The following is a 22,518-nucleotide window of genomic DNA, read 5'->3' on the forward strand; positions in this document are numbered from 1 at the left end:
CCCAAATCCACAGAACAAGGGGGAGAGAATTCTGCATTCTTTGCACGTGCACACAACTTAGATTCTACTTGGACAGAACCAAAACTTTCAGGAAGACAGAGCAATTACTAGTGGCATATGCTGCAGGGTCACAAGAAAAGCCCATCTCAAAGCAGACTTTTTCTAAGTGGTTAGGCCACGGCATTCGTTTCTGCTACTTAAACCATGGCAAGCCAGTGCCTAAGGGCATTAAGCCTCATTCCACCAGAGCTGCAGCCACCTCAGCAGCCTTTCTCAGGGGAGTACCAACCAGAGACATTTTAGAGACAGCTACTTGGAGTTCAATGCACAGCTTTACAAAGCATTATCATCTGCCACTCTACTCTAAATCCAGGGCAAGCTTTGCCACTGCAGTTCTGCAGGGCCTCATATCTGCTCCTACTGCTGTCTAGATGTCCTTCAAGGATGCATCTGCAGTCATTACATATGGGTTGTCCTGCCTCAGGCAGCCCTTCGGTCGGCCGGATTCCAAAGTCTGGGTCTGGCATCGGCTGATGTCGCCCTTTCCCCGACGTCACAGCGCATGGGGTATAAAAGCGTCAGCCGACGCCATCTTCCTCAGTCTTTCTTGCCGCGTGGTGCCTGAAGCAGAAGCAGTTCGCAAGTGCCGGTCGGCCAGCTCCTGTAAATTCGCTATCCGAAGACTTCAAAAGCTAAGTACCCCGTTGGGGACTCTTTCTTGCCTCAGCCGATGTCAGAAAAAGTTAATAATTGTTTAACTTGTGGGAAACAAATACCTCCTAAGGATTTCCACTCTTATTGTCTACCCTGCTTATGCCCAGACCACGACGTCTCGGCCTGTTCAGCCTGTGCTTCCTTCAACCGACGCACTCTTAGACGTCGGTCGGAGTTCACAGAAGAGTTTTTGGGGATCGTTTTGCTTACAAAATGCCGTTGGAAACCCCGACATCACATTTAATTAAGAAATGGAAAGACAAGGACCGACACGCGGGCTGCGGTTTCGGCTGAAACCACGGCTAGGTCTACCGCGAGTGTCTCGGCCTCGGCTGATACAGAGTCTTTGGAACTTCCGAACCCTGAAATAATTCAACCGACAGCCTTGGCCCCGGAGTCTCCTACCGAGTCGGTTACAGAATTGCCTTCCGAAACTGGTGTATTGGAATCTTCCGACACCATACCTTTAGACAAAGCTACACCAGCACGTGGTGCAGCCAGGCCTCCTGCATCCATGTCTGTTAAGGCCTTCACCAGGGCTAAAGCTGCAAAACACACTAAAGCCATGCCTCCCAGAGTTATTCCTCAGGGACCTTCTAGTTCACAGATTCTAACTTTAGCAGAGGACCTTATCTCTTTAATTAGGGGCTCTCAGCCTCATCCTGACAGGGGCTCCCAACCCCCTCTAGACAAAAGGCCCAGGATGGATCCTCCTGATCCCCTTTCCTCAGAGGAGGCCTCTGTTGGCTCGGATCATTCAGATTACCAGGAGGAGGCTTTTTCGGCCTACGAGGATTCGGATGCAGAGGAATCTATTCCCTCGGCCTCCCCTCCTGAAGAGCTTTCCTTTGGGGAGACCCTTCACACTATGAGAGAGCATTTCAAATGGCAGGGCCAGGCATATTCTGATTCCAGGAAAAGACTAAGAACTTTTCTTCATTTACCTCAGCATAGACCTTTGGCTATTCCTCCTGTTAAATGTGATTGATGATGTATATTCTGACTCTAGTATGACCCCTGACACTCTACCTCCGGCCCCTGTTAAGCCCGATAGGTATTACAGGGTCCCGGACACACAATTTTCTTTATAAGGCCCACTCTGCTGACCCTGAAACTATTTCGCAGGGCCCTAAAGGGGTTGCAGCTGTTACTACTAAGAACCCACTCCCCTCTGCAAAGGAGTCCAGGGCATTAGAGAGATGGGGTAAAAATGTGTATACTTCTGCCACTCTTGCTATGAGGGCATTAAATTGTCAATTTCACATGATACAGTATCAAGAGTATTTGTTAGAAGAAATGCATAAGAAATTGCCTTCTTCTGAACCCCTTGACCGTAAATCTCTTCAGGATCTGGTACGTAACTCCCAGCAGGTTAGCAACCACTTCTTGCAGTGTGGTTATGATGCATTGGAAGCTTCATGTAGGTCAGCAATGACAGGTGTTGTCATACGCAGGCATGCTTGGCTAAAGGAACAATCTCTGCCAGAACATGTTAAAGCTAAGCTTTTGGATGCTCCACTGGAAAAGCAAAAGTTATTTGGTTCCACTGCTCAAGACGTCCTAAAGAAATTTGAGGAAAAGGCAAAATCTGTACAAACAGTTAAGGATTTTCTTCAAGTCCAACCGCCTAGATTCAGCAGAAACTGGCCTTCCAAGAATTGGTCCTTTCCGGACACAGAAAGATTTCAAAGGGGCAGGAACAGGCGTGCCAGAGGTAGAGGGCAAGCTAGGGGCTCCTACAGAGGCCGTCAATGGCAACCTACAATCCAGACAGGCAGTTCAGGACCTGCAACTGCTGCACAAGGACAAACTCAATGACTTTGCTTGACTCCGCCAACCAGGGCTCAGTTAGAAGCACCTTTGGGCGGAAAGCTTTCTTTATTCTCAAGCAATTGGCACAACATTACAAGAGACAAATGGACACTCCAAATAATAGACGAGGGATACAGGTTCCATTTCCACACATTGCCAAAAAGAAAAGGCATGCCAGGTCTGCCACCAAATCAAAGGGCAGACGCTTTGAAATAAATCTCAAACTTACTACAAATGAAAGCCATAGAAAAAGTTCCTATTTCAGAACAAGGCCAAGGATTTTACTCCAGGCTATTCCTTGTTCCAAGAAAAGAGCATCAATGGAGACCAATTCTTGACTTGTCCGTCCTGAATACTTATCTCATTGTGCCAAAATTCAAAATGCTGACTCTACAGCAACTCCTTCCCATGCTGGGCAAGGGGTCTTGGCTGGTTACTCTAGACCTCAAGGAGGCATACCTGCATGTCCCTATCAGACAAAGTTGCAGAAGTTACTTCAGATTTCTTGCAGGGTCAGAGCATTATCAATTCTCAGCATTGCCCTTTGACTTATCTACTGCGCCCAGAGTATTCACGAAATGCCTGGCATCAGTAATAGCACACTGCAGACGCCAGGGGATTCAAATCTACCCATATCTGGACGACTGCCTTATACAAGCGGACAACCAACAAACTTTGATAACGGACTTAAATTATGCCATCAATCTTCTACAGGCCTTGGGATATACAGTCAACATGCACAAATCAAGACTTGTTCCATCCCAGAGAATAACCTTTCTGGGTGTGGATCTAGATACAACCACCCAAATGGCCTATCTCACAGAAGAAAAACAAAGTCAACTACTGGATTACTTCAAGAATCTGACAAGACAAACCCAGCTGACTGCAAGGAAAATCCTGCAGGCCCTGGGTTACATGGCATCCTGTATTCTTTTGATTCCACAAGCAAGGCTACATATGAGAAAGCTACAGTGGTACCTAAGGAGTTTATGGACTCGGCACAGTCACAGTATGGAAACTTTAATCCCACTCATTCCATGCCTTCACAAGGAATCTCTGTGGTGGGCTCAGGCCAGCCAGTCCAACAGAGGGTTGACCTTCACAAAGCCAAAAACCACCCAAACTATTACAACAGATGCTTCAGACCTAGTTTGGGGAGCACACATGGAGGGCAGAGGTATCCAAGGACAGTGGTCACGAAAGGAGCTACGCATGCACATAAATCAAAAAGAAATGCTTGCAGTGATACATGCAATCGAGGCCTTCAAACTCTTTCTGCATCAAGGCCATCTACTAATAAGGACGGACAACACCACAGTTGTGTGGTACATAAACAAGCAAGGAGGTACCCATTCGTACCCTCTCTGCAGACTGGCAATGAATCTATGGGATCTTTCCTTGAAACTCAATATACAGCTACAAGCTCAGTTTGTGCCAGGGAAGGACAATACACTGGCGGACAGCTTAAGCAGAAATATCATGGATGCACACGAATGGATGCTGTACCCAGACATTTTTCAACAGATAACACAATCTTGGGGGAGCCCGGACATAGATCTATTTGCATCCCCCCTCAATCATCAACTGAAGAAATTCTGCTCAAGGACATACCACCCACAAGCGTGGAAAGTGGACGCCCTCTCTTTCAGCTGGAGAAATCTGACAGTGTATGCATTTCCTCCTATTCCATTAATGACCAAGGTGTTACTGAAGATCAGACCAGAACAGCCAAAAGTGATTCTGATAGCTCCGGACTGGCCAAGACAACACTGGTACCCACTGCTAAGGAGCATGTCACGTACGAAACCATGGCCCCTACCTCTATGGCCACTTCTACTGACACAGCACAGATACAAAACTCTACATTCCAACCTGAAGACATTGCAACTAACAGCGTGGAGAATACCTTGACTCCTCCTCAGGATAAGCTATCCCAGATAGTGAAGAATGTTATTATGGAAGCTCGCCGCCCTTCCACAAGGAAGGCATATTCAGCAAAATGGAAAAGATTTCTCATCTGGAACACCACAAACGGCCTAGATGCGACAATGATGAACATGGCACATATCCTGGAATATTTGGCAGAAATGTTCCACAATGGGCTGTCTTACTTTTCTATTAAGATTCATGCTTCAGCAATTTCATCAGAGTACAATACTGATCCACCTGTCTTTTCTCATCCTCTCCTAAGACACTTTCTAAGAGGAATTAAAAACATCAAACCTCCTAGGAAACCACCTCTACCTGCTTTGGGACCTTTACTACGTGTTGGAAAAACTAACACTGCCTCCATTTGAACCAGCAGCATCTGCAGATCTACAGTACCTTTCATGGAAGACTGCTTTCCTTCTGGCAATAACCTCAGCAAGAAGGGTTTTGGAATTGCAGGCCCTGATGGCAGTTCAGCCATTTATTATTTTTCACCAGGACAGAGTTTCATTAAGAACTAATCCTACTTTTATGCCAAAGGTGGTATCCAGGGTTTCATTGAATCAAGCCATTCACTTGCCTACCTTCTTCCCAAATCCACAAAACAAAAGGGAGAAAGTGCTGCACACCCTGGACATTCACAGACAGTTGTGCTACTACTTGGACAGAACTAAAGGTTTCGGAAAAACTGACCAGCTGCTGGTAGCATATGCTGCTGGTACTCAAGGAAAAGCAATTTCCAAACAGTCAATTTCAAAATGAATAGGAAATTGCATCCGCTTTTGTTAATCATTTCATGGAAAGACTGTACCAGCTAACATTAGACCTCATTCTACGAGAGCCACAGCCATCTCCACAGCCTTCTTAAGAGGTGTGGCTACAAAAGACATTTTAGAAGCTGCCACATGGAGCTCCGTGCATACATTTGCCAAGCATTACAATTTACCTTTATATTCCAGATCCAGAGCAGGATTTGCTACGGCTGTCCTGCAGGGTATCAGCTACACCATCCTTTTCCTAGTACCTCCACCCCCAGATTGGCTATGGTATTCTACCCATATGTGATGACTGCAGATGCATCCTTGAAGGACATAGTACAGATGTTCTTCATCTCACATTGCTGCAGTCCTTACACTTGGGTAGTCCGCTGTCCTCGGTCGGCCCGAATATCAAAGTATAAGGCTGACGTCGGTCAAGGCGCATTTGACTGACATCAGGACGTCAGGGTACAAATGCGCATGACCGACGTCATATCCTCAGTCTTTTTTGCCGCATGGTCCGATGCAGAAGCAGCGTTGCAAGTGCCGGTTGGCGTTCTGAAATTGTTCGTTTTCGGAGTTTCAGACCGAATCAAAGTTGGCTAAGTACCCCGTTGGGAATATTTTAGTTTTTCTTGCCTCAGTGGTTTACGGATGTCAGAAAAAGTGAATAATTGTATTTCTTGTGGGAAACAGATACTGCATAGAGACTACCATACTTTGTGTATTCCTTGTTTAGGGCCTGAGCACGACGTTGTTGGGTGTCGCTCTTGTGCTAGATTCAATAAGCGCACTATTAAGAGGAGATTAGATTGTGCCAGGTTAGTCTTCGGGAAGCGGTGCAATTATAAAATGCCGTCGGATGCTCCGACGCCCGCTTCTTCGAAGAAGCGCAAGGACAAAGCTGTTAAACCTAGGCTAGAGGAACCATCAGTACCGGACGTCGGTTCTTTAGAGGTGTCGGTGGAGCCGGTGGTTCCACCGGAGGTTTCTTTGGGTTCCCAGGAGAGACTTTGTTGTTGCAAGATGTGGCCTCTCAGGAGGCAGGCCAGGCTGATAGGGCTTCTCAGGTTACTATACTCCCCTCCCTGCCTAGGGTGGTTAGGCCCTCTCCTTCTGTTTCCAAGGCTTCTCCCAGGGGCAGGCCAGGTTTAGCTTCAGTTGGTGTTACCCCTAGTTCTTCAGGGACTTTGCCCAAGAAGCATATGCTTAAAATGGCAGAAGATTTGATTACTTTGATTAGGGGTTCTATGCCCCTCCTGATAAGAGACCTAGGGTGGAGCCTGAGCTAGGGAGTTTTGAGCAGGCTTCAGATGTTTCAGAGTCTTCGGCTGAAGACTTGCAGGAGTACTCTCCTTATTCTGATTCTGATGTGGATGATTCTACTCCTTCTGCTTCTCCTCCTGAGGATTTTTCTTTTTCAGAAACTCTTCATTCCATGAGGGAGCATTTTAAGTGGGAAGGTCAGGACTTCTCTGATTCCAGGAAAAGGCTTAGGGAATTTTTGTTTTTACCCCAGCATAGGCCTTTGGCTATACCTCCTGTTTTGGATGTAGTGGAGGATGTTTTTACAGAGGCTTCTCTTAATCCTGATTCTTTGCCTCCTGCTCCTGTTAAACCGGATAGGTATTACAGGGTGCCTGAAGCTCATAAGTTTCTTTTTAAGAGTCCTAGGGCAGACCCAGAAACTGTTAGCCAGGGGCCTAAAGGTGTTAAGGCTTCTGTTGTAAAGAATCCGGTTCCTGCAGACAAAGAGGCCAGGGCCTTGGATAGATGGGGAAAGAAAGTTTATACTTCTTCCACTCTGGCTATGAGGGCTTTGAATTGCCAGTTTCACATGTTGAAATACCAAAACTATCTTCTTTCACAACTGAAGTCTAAGGTTGATGCTCTGGCAGAAGGTATTGATTGTAAAGAGTTGCAAGATTTAGTACATGTTTCTGAACAGGTGGGTAAGCATTCTTTGCAATGTGGTTTTCATGCTGTACAGGCCTCGTCTAGGGTGGCTGCCACTGGGTCAGTTCTTCGCAGGCACGCCTGGCTGAGGGATCAGAATTTGTCTGACCATGTTAAAACAAGGATTTTAGATGCTCCTTTGCAATCTGATGTGTTGTTTGGTTCTCCTGTTGAGGCAGTTTTAAAGAAAATGGAAGACAAGGCTAAGTCTATGCAGACTGTTAAAGATTTTTTGCAGGTCCAGCCTCCAAAGTTTAGTAGAAATTGGACTACTAAGGGGTGGACGTATCCTTCTTATGATTCCCAGTCTAGGGGTAGATCTAGGCGTGGTAGGGGCAGAGCTCAGGGCTCTTTCAGGCCTAGAACAGGGAGTTCTCCTGCACAGTCTTCGGGTGAGGGCAGGGGTCAGTCCTTTCGTAAACAGACCCAATGACCTACCTTTTCAGCTGCCAGAGCCTTCTCGTCTGGCAGCGCCTTTGGGAGGAAGGTTGGCACTTTTCAAAGAAAATTGGAGTTTAATTACCCAAGACAGATGGGTATTGGATATCATACACCACGGCTACAGGTTTTATTTCCATACCTTGCCTCCTTTCAAAGGCATGCCAGACGTTCCTCCTCAACAAAGAATAGAGGCTCACAAGCAAGTTTCTCTGTTGCTCCAAATAGGGGCCATACAGCCGGTCCCTATGCCAGAAGTGGGCCTAGGATTTTATTCTCGCCTGATGTTCTTCATTCCACATTGCTGCAGTCCTAACTATTGGGTAGTCCGCTGTCCAGTCGGCCCGAATACCAAAGTATATGGCTGACGTCGGTCACGGCGCATTAGACTGACGTCAGTACGTCAGGGTACTAATGCGCATGACCGACGTCATATCCTCAGTCTTTTTTGCCGCATGGTCCGATGCAGAAGCAATTTTGCGAGTGCAGGTTGGCGTTCTGAAAGTTTCTGAAGTCAGAGTTTCAGACCGAATCAAAGTTGGCTAAGTACCCCGTTGGGGAATATTTTGGTTTTTTCTTGCCTCAGTATTTAACCGGATGTCAGAAAAAGTGAATAACTGTATTTCTTGTGGGAAACAGATACCTCATAGGGATTACCATACTTTGTGTATACCTTGTTTAGGGCCTGAGCACGGCGTTGTTGGATGCCGCTCTTGTGCAAGATTTAACAAGCACTATTAAGAGAAGGTTAGACTGTGCCAGGTTAGTGTTTGGGAAGCGTTGTAATTATAAAATGCCGTCGGATGTTCCGGCCGCTTCGGGCAAAAGCGCAAGGATAAAGCAGCAAAGCCTAGAGTGGAAGAACCGACAGTCCCTGGCGGTTCTTTAGAAGGCTCAGTGGAGCCGGAGGTTCTGCCAGGTGTTTCTTTGGAGTCTCAGGAGAGACTTTATTGTTACAGGATGTATCCTCTCAGGAAGTAGGCCAGGCTGAGGGGCTTCTCAGGTGGCTGTTCTTCCCTCTCTTCCTAAGGTGGTTAGAGCCTCCCCCTCTGTTTCCAAGGCTTCTTTGAGAGGCAGGCCTAGTGTAGCTTCTGTGGGGGTTTCTCCTAGTGCTTCAGGGTCTTTGCCTAAGAAACATATGCTTAAAATGGCAGAGGATTTGATTACTATGATTAGAGGTTCTATGCCCCCTCCTGATAAGAGGCCTAGGGTGGAACCTGAGTTTGAGAGTTTTGAGCACTGTTCGGAGGCTTCTGAGTCTTCGGCTGAAGACTTGCAGGAGTTTCCTCCTTATTCTGATTCTGATGTGGATGATTCTACTCCTTCAGCTTCTCCTCCTGAGGATTTTTCATTTTCAGAGACTCTGCATTCCATGAGGGAGCATTTTAAATGGGAAGGTCAAGATTTCTCTGATTCCAGGAAGAGGCTTAGGGAATTCTTGTTTTTACCCCAGCATAGGCCTTTAGCTATACCTCCGGTTCTGAATGTGGTGGAAGATGTTTTTGCAGAGGCTTCCCTGAATCCTGATTCTTTGCCTCCTGCACCAGTTAAACCGGATAGGTACTATAGGGTGCCTGAAGCTCATAAGTATCTTTTTAAGAGTCCTAGGGCAGACCCGGAAACTGTCTCTCAGGGGCCTAAAGGTGTGAAGGCTTCTGTGGTTAAAAATCCTGTTCCTCCTGAGAAAGAGGCAAGGGCTTTGGACAGATGGGGAAAGAAAGTGTATACTTCTTCCACTTTAGCCATGAGGGCATTGAATTGTCAGTTTCACATGTTAAAATATCAGAATTACCTCCTTTCACAATTGAAATCTAAGGTGGATGCTCTGGCAGAAGGTATTGTGTGTAAAGAGTTGCAGGATTTAGTTCATGTGTCTGAACAGGTGGGTAAACATTCCTTGCAGTGTGGTTTTGATGCTGTGCAGGCCTCCTCGAGGGTGGCTGCCACTGGTTCTGTTCTTAAGAGGCACACCTGGTTGAGAGATCAGAACTTAGCTGAGCATGTTAAGACAAGGATTTTGGATGCTCCTTTACAGTCTGATGTGTTGTTTGGTTCGCCTGTTGAAGCAGTTTTAAAGAAAATGGAGGACAAGGCTAAGTCTATGCAAACTGTTAAAGATTTTTGCAGGTGCAGCCTCCAAGTTTAGTAGAAATTGGCCTACTAAGGGGTGGACTTATCCTGCTTATGATTCCCAGTCTAGGGGTAGGTCTAGACGTGGTAGGGGCAGAGCTCAAGGTTCTTTTAGGCCTAGGACAGGGAGTTCACCTGCTCAGACTTCTGGTGAGGGCAGGGGTCAGTCCTTTCGTAAGCAGACCCAATGACCTGCCTTTTCAGCTGCCAGTTCATTCTCGCCTGGCAGCACCTCTGGGAGGAAGGCTGTCTCTTTTCAAAGAAAATTGGGATTTAATTACCCAAGACAGATGGGTTCTGGATATCATTCACCACGGTTACAGGTTTTATTTCCATACCTTGCCTCCTTTCAAAGGCATGCCAGACATTCCTCCTCTACAAAGAACAGAGGCTCACAAGCAAATTTCTCTGTTGCTCCAAATAGGAGCCATTCAGTCAGTTCCTGTGCCAGAAAGGGGCCTAGGATTTTATTCTCGCCTGTTCCTAGTACCAAAGAAGGGGAACACGTGGAGACCAATTCTGGATTTATCTATCCTCAACACTTATCTGGACATTCCCAAGTTCAAAATGTTGGCGTTACAACAGCTTTTACCTCTGCTGGGCAAAGATCACTGGATGGTAACTTTAGATCTCAAGGAAGCTTACCTTCATGTGCCTATAAGGCTAAGTTGCAGGAAGTATCTGCGTTTTCGAGCTGGAAATTCTCATTATCAGTTCTCTGCATTGCCCTTTGGCTTATCCACTGCGCCCAGAGTATTCACAAAGGTTCTGGCTCCAGTGATAGCTTACTTCAGGCTAAAAGGAATTCAAATCTATCCTTACTTAGACGACTGCCTGATTCTGGCTCAAGAAAAGGAAGACCTTCTACAGCATTTGGAATATATTATAGCAGTGCTAAGATGCCTGGGGTATTCTGTGAACGAAATAAAGTCCAGTCTAGTACCCTCTCAAAACATGTGCTTTCTGGGTGTGAGACTGAATACAGCAGCCCAGATGGCCTTTTTAACCCCGGACAAACAAAAGAATCTGTCCAGTTACTTCCATCAACTATCTCTTCAGTCCGGGCTGACTGCAAGGACAGTCCTTCAAGCCTTAGGGTTCATGGCATCTTGTATTCTGGTGCTTCCCAATGCCAAACTGCATATGAGGAAGCTACAATGGTATCTAAAAAATCTATGGACACAGCACTGCCAGGATTTGGACACTGTCATTCAAATAATACCTTGCATTCAAAAGGAATTTTTGTGGTGGGCTCAGGAATGTCACCTAAACAAGGGACTCTCTGTGACCCGGCCAGAGGCGAGTCAGATTCTAACGACGGATGCCTCAGACATTGCTTGGGGAGCTCATCTAGATGGAAAATGGATACAAGACAAGTGGCCTGCCAGACTACAGCATCTACATATCAACATGAAAGAGATGTTAGCAGTCCAGTTTGCATTAATGGCTTTCAAGGAGTTACTTCTTCCAGGGCAGGTGTTGATTCTAACAGACAACACAACTGTCATTTGGTACATCAACAAACAAGGTGGAACACATTCTTACCCATTGTGCAGGCAAGCAATGATTTTATGGGAGACTGCGCTCAGCTTGCAACTAACTCTTCAGGCAAGGTTTCTGCCGGGAGCACAGAACTCCTTAGCAGATGTGTTAAGCAGGCAAATCATGGATCCCCACGGGTGGAAACTGGATCTTCATGTATTTCAAAAATTGACAGTGTCATGGGGAACTCCAGACATAGATCTGTTCGCTTCTCCACTAAACCACCAGCTGCCAAAGTTTTGCAGAAGGATTTCATCACACAGCTTGGAAAGTGGATGCTCTTTCTTTCAGTTGGAAAAATCTTCATGTGTATGCTTTTCCACCTCTTCCTCTTCTCCCAAAGGTGCTTCTAAAGGTCAGACAAGACAAGCCAAGGATGATTTTAATAGCTCCAGATTGGCCTCGGCAGCACTGTTACCCATTACTGAGGAGTCTGGTAAGGAAGCCTCCATGGCCTTTACCCTTGATTCCACATCTGTTGTCTCAGAAGGACGGTCGTCTGCTCAATGTCAAGCTTCACTCTCTTCATCTAACAGCCTGGCATATTCTGTTTTGAAAGACAGCAGGTCTCAACTTCCTCAACAAGTTTTAAATGTGATTATGGAAGCCAGAAGACCTAGTACAAGGAAAGTGTATGCAGAAAAATGGAAGAGATTTTTATTTTGGACTGCGGCAAAGAATTTGGAGATTTGAGCCTAATTTGATTGCGGCTCTTCAATATCTTACTGAGTTATTGGACAAAGGTTTGTCTTTCTCTTCCATTAAGATTCATGCTGCAGCAATTTCAGCTCACTATGATTGTGACCCACCATTGTTTTCACATCCTTTGTTCAAGCAATTTCTTAGAGGGCAAAGAATATAAGACCCCACGTAGAGCTCCTACTCCTGCTTGGGATCTCAATTTTGTGTTGGAGAAACTTACTCTACAACCTTTTGAGCCTCACGGCTACTGCTGAACTGAAATACTTGTCATGGAAGACTGCTTTTTTGTTGGCCATTACTTCTGCAAGAAGGGTTTCTGAGTTACAGGCCCTTATGGCGGTTGAGCCTTTTTGATTTTCATAAGGATAGGGTATCATTACGTACTAATCCTTCCTTTATGCCTAAGGTGGTTTCTAGTGTGGCTTTAAACCAAACTATTCATTTGCCTACTTTCTATGCAGATCCCCAAAATAAAGGGGAAAAGATTTTGCACACTTTAGATGTACACAGGCTATTGCGTTATTATTTGAGCAGGACTAAGGATTTTAGGCAGTCTCAGCAGTTGTTTGTTTCTTTTGCTTTGAGTTCGCAGGGCAAGCCTGTGTCAAAACAAACTATTTCTAGGTGGATTGGGTTCTGCATTGCATTTTGTTATTCCCATCTTGGCAAGGAGATTCCAGCTGGGATTAGGCCTCATTCCACTAGGGCTACTGCCACTTCAACAGCATTTCTAAGGGGGGTGGCAACTAAGGATATTTTGGAGGCTGCTACTTGGAGTTCAGTGCATACTTTCTCTAAGCATTACCACCTTCCTCTCTACTCTAAGTCTAGGGCTGGTTTTGCCACAGCTATTTTGCAAGGCATGTTATCAGCTCCTGCTTCCTTATGATTTGCCAGCCTCCCTTACCTCTGCTTTGGGATTCTACCCAATAGTTAGGACTGCAGCAATGTGGAATGAAGAACATAGTACAGTTTTGTACCTACCATAAATGTAGATGTTCGAGGATCCACATTGCTGCAGTCCAATTTACCTCCCTCCTTCCCCTCTGTGTTTAGGGGTGGTTGTGTAGGTGAGATTATATTCTGGTACCTTTGTATATATTTTTGGTGCAGGTATGTTTGGTGTGTTTTGGTTTTGGCCTTGTCTTTTTAGGGTCTTCTGACATCTGGGGCAAGAAAAGACTGAGGATATGGCGTCGGTCATGCGCATTAGTACCCTGACGTACTGACGTCAGTCTAATGCGCCGTGACCGACGTCAGCCATATACTTTGGTATTCGGGCCGACTGGACAGCGGACTACCCAATAGTTAGGACTGCAGCAATGTGGATCCTCGAACATCTACATTTATGGTAGGTACAAAACTGTACTTTCCTAGTACCAAAGAAGGGGAACACGTGGAGACCAATTTTGGATTTATCTATCCTCAACACTTATCTGGACATTCCCAAGTTCAAAATGTTGGCGTTGCAGCAGCTTTTACCTCTGCTGGGCAAAGATCATTGGATGGTAACTTTGGATCTCAAGGAGGCTTACCTTCATGTTCCTATCAGACTAAGTTGCAGGAAGTATCTGCGTTTTCGAGCTGGGACTTCTCACTATCAGTTCTCTGCATTGCCCTTTGGCTTATCTACTGCGCCCAGAGTGTTCACGAAAGTTCTGGCTCCAGTGATAGCTTTCTTCAGGCTAAAAGGAATACAGATCTATCCTTATTTGGACGACTGCCTGATTCTGGCTCAAGGAAGGAAGAGCTTCTTCATCATTTGGAATATGTGATAGCAGTGCTAAGATGCCTGGGGTATTCTGTGAGCGAAATAAAGTCCAGTCTAGTACCCTCTCAGGACATGTGCTTTCTGGGTGTGAGACAGAATACAGCATACCAGATGGCCTTCTTAGACCCGGACAAACAAAAGAGTCTATCCCTTTACTTCCATCAACTATCTCATCAGTCCGGGCTGACTGCAAGGACAGTCCTTCAAGCCTTAGGGTTCATGGCATCTTGTATTCTGGTGCTTCCCAATGCCAAACTGCATATGAGGAAGCTACAATGGTATCTCAAAAATGTATGGACACAGCACTGCCAGGATCTGGACACTGTCATTCAAATAATACCTTGCATTCAAAAGGAGTTTTTGTGGTGGGCTCAGGAATGTCACCTAAACAAGGGACTCTCTGTGACCCGGCCAGAGGCGAGTCAGATTTTAACGACAGATGCCTCAGACAAAGCTTGGGAGCTCATCTAAATGGAAAGTGGATACAAGACAAGTGGCCTGCCAGACTACAACATCTACATATCAACATGAAGGAGATGTTAGCAGTCCAGTTTGCATTAATAGCTTTCAAGGAATTACTTCTTCCAGGGCAGGTGTTGATTCTAACAGACAACACAACTGTCATGTGGTACATCAACAAGCAAGGGGAACATTCTTATCCTCTATGCAGGCAAGCAATGATTTTGTGGGAGACTGCTCTCAGTTTACAGCTCAATCTTCAGGCAAGGTTTCTGCCAGGAGCACAGAACTCCTTAGCAGATGTGTTGAGCAGGCAATTATGGATCCCCACGAGTGGAAATTGGATCCTCATGTATTTCAGAAATTGACAGTGTCATGGTGAACTCCAGACATAGATCTGTTCGCTTCTCCACTAAACCATCAGCTGCCAAAGTTTTGCACAAAAAGGTTTCATCCCACAGCTTGGAGAGTGGATGCTCTTTCTTTCAATTGGAGCAATCTTCATGTGTATGCCTTTCCACCTCTGCCTCTTCTCCCAAAGGTACTTCTAAAGGTCAGACAGGACAAGCCAAGGATGATTTTAATAGCTCCAGATTGGCCTCGACAGCACTGGTACCCATTACTGAGAAGTCTGGTACGGAAGCCTCCATGGCCTTTGCCTTGATTCCACACCTGTTGTCACAGGAGGACAGCCATTTGCTCAATGTCAAGCTTCACTCTCTGCACCTAACAGCCTGGCATATTCTGTTTTGAACCATAGTGGGCCTCCACTTCCTCAGCAAGTTTTGAATGTTATTTTGGAAGCTAGAAGGCCTAGTACAAGGAAAGTGTACGCAGACAAATGGAAGAGATTTTTATTTTGGAGTGCAGCAAAAGATTTTGATGTTTCTGAGCCAAATTTGTGTGTGGCTCTTCAATATCTTACTGAGTTACTAGACAAAGGTTTGTCTTTCTCTTCTATTAAAGTTCATGCTGCAGCAATTTCGGCTCACTATGATTGCGACCCACCATTGTTTTCTCATCCTTTGTTCAAGCAATTTCTTAGAGGGGCAAAGAATATAAGACCCCCACAAAGAGCTCCTACTCCTGCTTGGGATCTCAATTTTGTGTTGGAGAAACTCACTCTACAACCTTTTGAGCCTGCAGCTACTTCTGAGTTGAAATATTTGTCATGGAAGACTGCTTTTTTGTTCGCCATTACCTCTGCAAGAAGGGTTTCTGAATTGCAGGCCCTTATGGCGGTTGAGCCTTTCTTGATTTTCCATAAGGATAGGGTATCATTACGTACTAATCCTTCCTTTATGCCTAAGGTGGTTTCTAGTGTGGCTTTAAACCAAACTATTCATTTGCCTACTTTTTATGCAAATCCCCAAAATAAAGGGGAAAAGATTTTGCACACTTTAGATGTACACAGGCAGTTGCGTTATTATTTGTACAGAACTAAGGGGTTCAGGCAGTCTCAGCAGTTGTTTGTTTCTTTTGCTTTGAGTTCTCAGGGCAAGCCTGTGTCAAAACAAACTATTTCTAAGTGGATTGGGTTTTGCATTGCTTTCTGTTATTCCCATCATGGCAAGGAGATTCCAGCTGGGATTAGGCCTCATTCCACTAGGGCTACTGCCACTTCAACAGCTTTTTTGAGGGGAGTGGCAACCAAGGATATTTTGGAGGCAGCCACTTGGAGTTCAGTGCATACTTTCTCTAGGCATTATCACCTGCCACTTTACTCTAAATCCAGGGCTGGTTTTGCCACTGCTGTTTTGCAGGGCATTTTGGAAGCTCCTGCTTCCTTGTAGTTTAGCCACCCTCCCTTACCTCTGCTTTGGGATTCTACCCAAGTGTAAGGACTGCAGCAATGTGAGATGAAGAACATAGTACAGTTTTGTACCTACCATAAATGTAGATGTTCGAAGATCCACATTGCTGCAGTCCAATTTACCCTCCCTCCTTCCCCTCTGTAGTTAGAGGTGGTTGTGTGGGTTGGGTTGTACATATTATGTATATTGTATATATTGTACATAGAATTAGTGCAAGGGTGGTTGGTTGGTTGTTTGCTGTCTTTTGGTTTTGACCTTTATTTTTAGGGTCTTCTGACATCTGGGGCAAGAAAAGACTGAGGATATGGCGTCGGTCATGCGCATTTGTACCCTGACGTCCTGATGTCAGTCAAATGCGCCTTGACCGACGTCAGCCTTATACTTTGATATTCGGGCCGACCGAGGACAGCGGACTACCCAAGTGTAAGGACTGCAGCAATGTGGATCTTCAAACATCTACATTTATGGTAGGTACAAAACTGTACTTTTTCTACCTACCATAAATGTAGATGTCCGATAGGTATGCATCTGCAGTCAGGTTTACCCTCCCTCCTTCCCCTCTGTGGTATTCCTAGGGTGCTTACCTCTCTATTAGCTAGCTGGGGGATCTATTATGGTGTATTTGTTTTTATATATATATATTTTTGCAAATGTTTGGATTTTTTATTGCATTTTTCCAAATTTAGCCTTCCTAGAGGGCACCTGGCATCTGGGGCAAGAAAAACTGAGGAAGATGGCGTTGGCTGACGCTTTTATACCCCAGGCGCTGTGACGTCGGGGAAAGGGCGACATCAACCGACGCCGGACCCAGACTTTGGAATCCGGCCGACCGAAGGGCTGCCTGAGGCAGGACAACCCATATGTGATTACTGCAGATGCATACCTATCGGACATCTACATTTATGGTAGGTACAAAACTGTACTTTCCAGCCTCCCAACCATAGCTTTGGGACTCTACCCAAATGTAATGACTGCAACAGTGAAACACGAAGAACATAGTACAGATGTTCTTCGTCTCCCATTGATGCAGTCCTCACATATGGGTAGTCCGCTGTCCACAATCGGCCCGAATACCAAAGGGCTAGAACTGGCGTCGGTCATCGGCGCCCGAGACTGACGTCAGTACGTGCCAGTACAAATGCGCATGACCGATGCCATATCCCCAGTCTTTCTTGCCGCGTGGTCCTAAGCAGAAGCAGCGTTTGCAAGTGCCGTTCGGCGTTCTGGAATTGTCGGTTTTCGAGTTTCAGACCGGAGACCAAGTTGGGCTGAGTACCCCGTTGGGGACACTTTTGTCTTTTTCTTGCCTCAGTATTGACGGATGTCAGAAAAAGTTAACTGTATTTCTTGTGGGAAACAGATTCCTCATAGGGATTACCATTCACTCTGTATTCCTTGTTTAGGGCCTGAGCACGACGTTGTTGGGTGTCGCTTTTGTGCTACTTTTAACAAGCGTATTATTAAACGTCGGTTGGACTGTGCTAGGCTTGTGTTTGGTAAACGTTGTAATTACATGCCGTCGGATTCTCCGACGCCTGGTTCTTCTAAGAAATGCAAAGAGAAGTCTTTGCGGTCCAAACAGGATGAGTCGTCCACTCCGGACGCCGGTTCTGTAGAACCACCGACTGCTTCAGCGGCTCCTTCTGAAAGTTTACCTGAGTCTCAAGGGGAGCCTTTGTTACTACAGGAAGTGGCTTCTCCTGTGTTAGGCCAGGCTGAGGGTGCTTCTCAGATGTCGGTGGTTCCCTCCCCTCATAGGGTAGTTAGGCCTCCTCCTTCTCAAAGCAAAAGCCACTCTAAGTCTAAGTCTGCCCCTGCTGGTGCTAGTCCCCAGGGTCCAGCTCCTAGGAAGCACATGTTAAAGATGGCTGAAGATTTGATTACTTTAATTAGGGGTTCTATGCCCCCCCCCTGAGAAGAGGCCCAGGGTAGTGACAGAGTTGGAGGGTTTGGTTCAGTCTTCCAATGAGTCAGATTCCTCTGTGGAAGAACTTCAGGATTTCTCTCCCTATTCTGACTCGGAGGCTGAGGACACTACTCCCTCTGCGTCCCCTCCTGAAGATTTTTCTTTCTCTGAGACTTTGCATTCCATGAGGGAACATTTCAAATGGGAAGGCCAGGATTATTCTGATTCTCGTAAAAGGCTAAGAGAATTCTTGTTTTTGCCTCAGCATAGGCCCTTGGCTATTCCCCCTGTACTGGATGTTGTTCAGGATGTGTTTTCTGAGGCTGCCCTTAACCCAGATTCGCTGCCTCCTGCCCCGGTTAAACCAGATAGATACTACAGGGTTCCAGAAGCTCACAAGTACTTATATGAGTCCTAGGGCTGATCCAGAAACTATTACTCAAGGCCCCAAAGGTGTTAGGGCTTCTGTGGTTAAGAATCCAGTTCCTCTGGACAAGGATGCTAGGGCCCTGGATAGGTGGGGTAAAAAACTGTATACCTCTTCTACTTTGGCTATGAGAGCTTTAAATTGTCAGTTTCATATGCTCTGGTATCAAAATTGTTTGCTGGGCCAATTGAAATGTAAAGTAGATGCTTTAGCTGAAGGTATTGAATGTAAGGAGCTTCAGGATTTAGTGCATGCTTCAGACCAAGTTGGTAAGCATTCTTTGCAGTGTGGTTTTGATGCTTTACAGGCTTCTTCCAGGGTGGCTGCTACTAGTTCAGTTGTTCGCAGGCATGCCTGGCTTAGAGATCAGACCTTGTCAGAGCATGTTAAGGCTCGAATTATGGATGCTCCTCTGCAATCTGATGTTCTTTTTGGCCCTCCAGTAGAATCAGTTTTGAAAAAAATGGAGGAAAAAGCCAAGTCTATGCAGACAGTTAAGGACTTTTTGCAGGTTCAGCCCCCTAAGTTCAGTAGGAATTGGCCTGCTAAGGGATGGTCTTTCCCCTCTTCGGATTATCAATCTAGGGGCAGGTCGAGGCGAGGTAGAGGTAGGGCTTCCTCTCAGGGCCCTGTTACTTCTAGGACTTTGAGTTCTTCTACCCCTTCTGCTGGGGAGGGCAGGGGTCAGTCCTTTCGGAAACAGACCCAATGACCTGTGTCTTCAGCTGCCGGACTCTGCCTTGCTGACGGCTCCTCTAGGAGGAAAACTGGGACTTTTCAAAAGGAATTGGCATTTGGTTACCCAAGACAAATGGGTATTGGACATAATAAATCGAGGCTACAAATTTTATTTTCACACATTCCCTCCTTTCAAAGGTATGCCGGATGTGCCTCATCAGCAAAGACTGGAAGCACAGGCACAAATTTCTTCTCTGCTTCAGTTGGGAGCAATACAAGGAAGTACCTTCTGCAGAGAGAGGCACAGGGTTTTATTCCCGTCTTTTCTTAGTGCCAAAGAAAGGAAATACTTGGAGACCAATTCTGGATTTGTCCATTCTAAACACCTTTCTGGAAATTCCAAAATTCAAGATGTTAACACTGCAACAGCTGTTACCTATGCTGGGCAAAGATCACTGGATGGTGACTCTGGATCTCAGAGGCCTATCTTCACATTCCTATCAGGCCCAGTTGCAGGAGATTCCTGAGATTTCGGAATGGGAATTTGCATTATCAGTTCTCTGCATTGCCCTTTGGCTTGTCTACTGCGCCCAGGGTATTCACAAAAGTCCTGGCTCCAGAAATAGCTTTTCTCAGACTAAAAGGAATTCAAATTTATCCTTATCTGGACGACTGTTTGATTCTGGCTCCAGGCAAGCACGAACTTCTTCAACATCTGCAGTATGTAATGACAGTTTTAAGATGCCTAGGGTATTCTGTGAACGTAATAAAGTCCAGTCTAGTACCCTCACGAGATGTGTTTTCTGGGTGTAAGACTGAATACGGCTGCTCAGATGGCATTTCTTACCCCGGACAAACAAATAAATCTTCACCTATACTTCCAACAGCTATCAGTAATGTCCGGGCTGACTGCAAGGACAGTCCTTCAAGCCTTGGGGTTCATGGCATCTTGCATTCTAGTACTTCCCAATGCCAAACTGCATATGAGGAAGCTACAATGGTATCTCAAAAGCGTTTGAACTCAACACAGCCACGATTTGGACACTGTCATTCGAATTCTACCTTGCATTCAGAAAGAATTTGTGTGGTGGGCTCAGGAATGTCACCTAAACAAGGGACTCTCTGTGATCCAACCAGAGGCAAGTCAGATATTAACGACAGACGCCTCGGAGTCAGCCTGGGGAGCTCATTTCAAAGGAAAATGGATTCAAGACCTTTGGCCCCCAGAGCTACTTCACTTGCATATCAACATGAAAGAGATGCTGGCAGTTCAATTTGCTTTGGAAGCATTCAAGGGCCTACTTCAACCAGGACTGGTGTTGATTCGAACAGACAACACAACTGTCATGTGGTACATCAACAAGCAGGGGGGAACTCATTCTTACCCTCTTTGCAGACATGCAATGCTGTTATGGGAAACTGCTTTAAATCTGCACATCACTCTTCGAGCACAGTTTCTGCCAGGAGCACAAAATTCTTTAGCAGATGTTCTGAGCAGACAGATTGTGGATCCTCACGAATGGAAGTTGGACCCTCAGGTATTTCTTCAGTTGACCATGGCTTGGGGAACTCCAGACATAGATCTGTTCGCCTCTCTTCTGAATTTCCAACTGCCACTGTTTTGCACAAGGCTGTTTCATCCAAAAGCCTGGAAAATAGATGCACTATCCTTCAGTTGGAGCAACCTTCACGTGTATGCTTTTCCTCCTTTGCCTCTTCTTCCAAAGGTACTGTTGAAAGTCAGGAGGGACAAACCTTGCATGATCGTTATAGCACCGGCTTGGCCTCGTCAGCATTGGTACCCTCTGTTGAGGAGCTTAATTCATGGGACACCTTGGCCATTACCACAGATTCCTCACCTATTGTCTCAGGAAAACAATCATTTTCTCAATGTCAGGGTGCAATCCCTACACCTGACAGCCTGGCGCATTCTGTTTTAAAGAAGGAGGGCCTTCAGCAAGTTTTGGATGTTATTTTGGAAGCCAGGCGACCTAGTACTCGAAAGGTTTATGCTGATAAATGGAAGAGATTTTTTCTTTGGAGTTCAGCTAAAAGCTTTGATGTCAAATTGCCTAATTTGAGTTGTACATTGCAATATTTGACTGTTTTATTGGACAAGGGTTTGTCCTTCTCTTCTGTAAAAGTGCATGCTGCAGCTATTTCTGCTCACTATGATTGTGACCCTCCTTTGTTTTCACATCCATTGGTTAAATAGTTTCTTAGAGGGGCAAAGAATATAAGACCCCCACGAAGAGCTCCTACTCCTGCCTGGGATCTTAATTTTGTTTTGGAAAAGTTGACTCTGCCTCCTTTTGAGCCTGCAGCTACAGCTGAATTGAAGTTGTTGTCTTGGAAGACTGCTTTTTTGTTGGCTGTTACTTCTGCTAGAAGGGTATCTGAATTACAGGCCCTCATGGCAGTGGAACCTTTTCTGATTTTTCACAAGGACAGAGTTTCCTTGCGTACTAATCCTACTTTTATGCCTAAAGTGATTTCTGATGTGGCATTGAACCAATCTATACATTTGCCTACTTTTTATGCTAACCCCCAAAATAAAGGGGAAAAAGTTTTGCATCCTTTGGATGTACATAGGCAGTTAAGGTATTATTTGAGCAGAACCAAAGAGTTCAGAAGATCTCAACAATTATTTATTTCTTTTGCTTTGACTTCACAAGGAAAAGCTGTCTCGAAACAAACTATTTCCAAGTGGATTGGCCATTGTATTGCTTTTTGTTACTCTCATCATGGAAAGGATGTTCCAGTTGGGATCAGGCCTCATTCTACTAGGGCTACGGCCACCTCTACTGCTTTTTTGAGAGGGGTAGCTACTAAAGACATTCTAGAGGCAGCTACTTGGAGTTCTGTACATACCTTTACAAAGCATTATCATTTACCTCTTTATTCTAGGTCTAGGGCTGGGTTTGCCACTGCAATCTTACAGGGCATGTTAGCAGCTCCTAATGCTATTTAGTTGGCCAGCCTCCCTTTTTTCCGTTGCTCTGGGATTCTACCCATATGTGTGGACTGCAGCAATGGGAGACAAAGAACATAGTACAGTTTTGTACCTACCATAAATGTAGATGTTCGAGGATCTCCATTGCTGCAGTCCAATTTTCCCTCCCTCCTTCCCCCTTTTTTAAGTTGGGTTTTGGGTGGTGTTTTTTGCATTCTGACGTCTGGGGCAAGAAAGACTGAGGATATGGCGTCGGTCATGCGCATTTGTACTGGCACGTACTGACGTCAGTCTCGGGCGCCGATGACCGACGCCAGTTCTAGCCCTTTGGTATTCGGGCCGATTGTGGACAGCGGACTACCCATATGTGAGGACTGCAGCAATGGAGATCCTCGAGCATCTACATTTATGGTAGGTACAAAACTGTACTTTGTGTACACTTACCATAAATGTAGATGTTCGAGTGTATTCACTGTTGCAGTCCAGGTTACCCACCCACCTTCCCCCTTTTTTCGTTTGGATCTCACCT

At 45.6% G+C, this 22,518-nt stretch overlaps 1 protein-coding gene across 1 annotated transcript in view; it reads left to right on the forward strand.

The window, feature by feature from the left end:
• The window catches only part of CNOT1 (CCR4-NOT transcription complex subunit 1), a 4,219,019-nt gene that overhangs the window by 2,183,878 nt on the left and 2,012,623 nt on the right, over nt 1-22,518 (forward strand). The window lies entirely within an intron of this gene.

Source organism: Protopterus annectens, chromosome 8.part0 (genome assembly GCF_019279795.1).
Source record: "Protopterus annectens isolate FY-2018-M chromosome 8.part0, PAN1.0, whole genome shotgun sequence".
Taxonomy (NCBI): domain Eukaryota; kingdom Metazoa; phylum Chordata; order Ceratodontiformes; family Protopteridae; genus Protopterus; species Protopterus annectens.